Source organism: Sinocyclocheilus anshuiensis, unplaced genomic scaffold (genome assembly GCF_001515605.1).
Source record: "Sinocyclocheilus anshuiensis isolate Anshui unplaced genomic scaffold, SAMN03320099.WGS_v1.1 scaffold4, whole genome shotgun sequence".
Lineage (NCBI taxonomy): Eukaryota > Metazoa > Chordata > Actinopteri > Cypriniformes > Cyprinidae > Sinocyclocheilus > Sinocyclocheilus anshuiensis.
Window position 1 is genome coordinate 1666557 of NW_015554075.1, and position 4044 is coordinate 1670600.

At 36.7% G+C, this 4044-nt stretch overlaps 1 protein-coding gene across 3 annotated transcripts in view; it reads right to left on the minus strand.

Moving 5' to 3' along the window:
- The window catches only part of LOC107668989 (myeloid-associated differentiation marker homolog), a 4586-nt gene extending 2153 nt beyond the window's left edge, over nucleotides 1–2433 (minus strand). The window contains exon 1 of one of the 3 annotated variants that reach the window (XM_016461072.1): nucleotides 2366–2433. The gene's annotated coding sequence lies outside the window, so the exon portion shown is untranslated. Of the gene's footprint in view, nucleotides 1–1294; nucleotides 1360–2365 lie in introns of those variants that run through there. The other 2 variants (XM_016461073.1, XM_016461074.1) reach the window with 2 other exon arrangements.
- Nucleotides 2434–4044: the final 1611 nt, after the last annotated feature.

Consider the following 4044-nt stretch of genomic DNA (forward strand, 5'->3'; position numbering starts at 1 on the left):
GTTTGATATTTTGTGCCGATTTTAGAACACATATTGTTTTCATTTGTTGTGCATCTCCTAGCAACCTGGCACATGTTTCTATGTGAGTTTGTTGTTCTCAGAACAAACTGAAAGTCTAGTGTGTGATCCTTGATTGTTTATGTCCATTTGTTTTAGTAATCATTTACAAGTTTATAACATCTAGTGTTTTGAAATCCCTTCAGATTATAAAAGTCATGCGTGTGTCATACATGCATGTATCATACAGGTTTGCAACAAAATGAGTTTGAGTAAATGACAGATGTGTCATTTTTGGGTAACCGGTCACTTTAATATCAAGGCAGAATGAGGTTGTTTACTGAGTAATATATGCAGAAGTTAATCTGTGATGACAATAATTTCATTTTGGTCACATGGGTAGTTAAAATTCCTCACAATGTCCAACTGAAACTTGTAGAATAATAAGCCATATAGTCATGCAAATCAAAATGGTCACATACTGAATAAATTGGTACTCTACAACAAAACGTCTCTGAGTGTCTTTCTGGATTCCAGACTGGGAGTCAGTGAAATTATCTCTGTAATGTATTCGAGCTATTTAGACAAATGCGGCACAAGCAAGACCTTTACTCAACCCTACAGTCCATCTGTCATCAACCTCTGTGGGAGGAACCAGATAGGCTAACAATTGGAGCATTGAGACCCTCTCCCAGCCCTCCTACACAGTTCTGTAACAGCCAGGAATACCTCCTTCATCTTGTCGGAGAGGTTCAAGTAAACAATGGAGGTATGCGTGTTTACATTTTCGGGTTAAGTAGATGGAAAAGAACATGGTTAGGAAATAGGGACAAAAAGCATTAAATAAGTGGAAAAAGAAGCAAGATGCCAGGCAGACAAATTCAAAGCCACATATGGACAGACAGCCAAGGGGTTTGAAAAAGCATCCTTTCGCCTCACGACAAGCCATATTTTAAACACAAGCCGGAATAGTATAGTTGTGAGTCATTTATCCCTCGCTCCCCCGTTTTTTTTCCTACTCTGCCTCTCTTAGACTCTTTCTCTGCCTAGTGTCAGATTTTCCAACTTGCTGATCTATTCCAAATGTGCTGCATCCCATCAAATTGCAGAAAGAGAGGGATGTTTTCCACACTGAATTCCCCCAAACTCTCTTTCCTCACTTGCTGTTCTACCCCATGCCCACCTTTCAAAGCCTTTCTCTTTTTATACATTAATTCCCATTCTGAATTGGTTAGGCTACTAAAGAAACAGTATACTAACAGTGGTAGGAAACTCCTTGCTTTTGTCATCCACTCACAGCTGTTTAACATGAGATGAAATGTTGCTGAATTCAATGCAATATACGAATACTCATCTTCTCCTTATGCAACAGAAGTTGCCCATGTCAAGGAAAAAAATCAGAAAATAGACCCAAGTAAACACATGTATGAGAAAACAGGACATGACATGAGGTTGGAAAGCTGGAGACAGAGTTGGAGGTCACGCGGATGTCTGAGACATGAGACATAACTCGATTTTCTCCCTTAATCTGAGTACAGTGCAGTTACTTTTCTGTGCAGAAAAAAAAACAACCTCTGTGAAATCATTTTAGCTGGTGCGCTAAGAAGAAAGAAAGGTACCCTTTATTGACTGCCAACACATTTTTTTTTGTGGAAAAATTCACTTTGTGTATCAGAAACTAAGTTTGGTCTTATGTAAAAGACCAGAATGGAAACATAAATACTAGCCTAAACTGAGTTTAAAAGGAAAACATAAAATTAAATTTGTTTAATGTATGATGGAAGCATGAAATGTAAACAATTTGTATCAAATGAACTGATCAACTAAATGTGAAACAGCTAAAACGACAGAACGTGAAAATGACATTTAGCTCGATATGAGATCATCCTAACAGACACTAGCTGCTGTAGTGGGCGTGCCTCTCCACGTGCCGCACCCAGAATACAGTATAAAGTTCTCTTTAAAATAATAAAAAAAGAACGCATATTGAAATAAAACGTTCTTAGTAGTTCTTACTAATGTCTTAGTAAATTCTTAGATTTCTGTCTCAGTCATTATTCCAGACGCAATATATAATTTTTTACACAAGCGCATCACGTGACGGGTGCAAATATAATATAAATATTTTACATTTTATTTAATTTTTATCTGTCAGATTGATCGCTACGGATACATGCCAAAGTGAAAGTTTGAACTAATTAGATCAAAGAATTGTATCGCTATCAGAATACAGAACGCAATTAAAACAATCAGTAGTTATAAAGAACGTGTGTGAGTATTCAAAGGTAAATATAACGGTGCTGGATGCTAGACGCGTCTGCTTTCAAAAAGATGAAAATATATCAACTATTCTCTGCCTATTTCTTACCGGCTTGTCCCGTTATCTTTCTCTCGACGTGCTCAGTCTGAAACAAGTAGGCGCGGTCTTGGATCTGACTTTTCATCAGTCAGGACACTTTAACCCAAGTTTATGAGGTATACCCTCCACCCACCCCCCAATCCGCCCATTACATGCCAAATTAGGTAATATGTTCTCTTTCTCTCTCTCACTCTCTCTTCTGCTCTTTCTTCAGCCCTAATAAACTGCAATTGCTCCTCACAAGAATTTCTGAGCATGAATTTACTTTTTCATTCATACAGTTACTGAATTCAGTCACCGCCAAAGAAAAAGACCCAGAGAGTGTATTCAGTAGGCTATAGTGTCTTTTACTGTTTTATTGACTAAACTTAGCTAACTGAATTAACTAAAAATAAACTAAAATTCACCACTACCGTTTACATTCCATCCCAGTAGACTATAACCTACCTGATCAGGCATTAAAGTGTCTGGATATATTACTGTTGTAATGCATGCTGAAAATGAATGTCATGCAGGAAATGTCAGTAAGCGCTGCGAATAGCTTGTGAGAGGAAAGACTATATAGGCCTAGCTCACAAACCCTAACAGGTTAAACCTAAGGTTGTATATTTATAATGAGGGTACGTAAACCTGAAAGTTAAGTCAATATACATATTAAAGCATATTTTACCTCCTATAAAATGTCTTAAAGAAAACTAGTGGTAAAAAGTTAATTTGTCCATGTCCGGCCTCTTGGTTGTGTAACTATTGTTATTTTACATCATCAAGTATCTCAAGTGGATGCTGGTCAGGAGAAGACAGAAACTTTTAAAAAGAGACTTTCAGACAGATGTTAGCGTATTATTTATTTATTTTTATTATTGTGAGTTCAGTACAAGCTGGATATAAGTGTTACATTCACTTAATAGCCACAGTTAACAGTATTTTAAAAAAATTATATTGTTCTTTAATGCAAGCCATTTGTCACCCATGTCAAAGAGAGATTTGTCAAGATAAAAGTAATTTTGGGTTCTTATCTATGTGCATTGATGAGAAACATCATTTGCCATTACCAAATACTTAACCAACAACTGTCTTGAAATAAATTAATGTCTCAATAAGGGTTCATAGGGTGATATAGTGAAAAAGTACTGTATATCAAACTGTATATAACCAAAAAATCCCAACATTTTATACCACCAGAAAGAGCTCTAGTCAAAAGTGCACCTTATGTTATCATACAATAATATCTACCTCTTGGTATTTATTTCTGTTGCTAGGATGCAAGAGCATGTTACTATGGAAACCAGCTGTTTGTTTGTGGTTAGAGTGATGTAGACTCGGAGCACATGTCCGCACACTGCAGAGAACTGCTGCAAAAAAGCGGAAACAGTGATTCCCCTCTTGCTTCAAACCACTCCCTTCCTCACAAGCTGTTACCATGTCCACACACCGAAATGAGAGAGAGAAACTATATTGAGAGGATGAGAGTTTACTAGGAAGGAAGAGTGTAGCTGAGCGAGATGAAAATAAATTTGCCCATTCGCACATCTCTTTCGATTTGATAATCTTGTTTGCTGTGATGTTGCAAGCAGTGATGAGCTGATAATAGTACTTAGGCTTCCATGACAACTGGTAATGCAAACTATCATGACTATCGTATTTATAAATAAATTGTATATTTAATAGAATGTATATAAAATGTATAT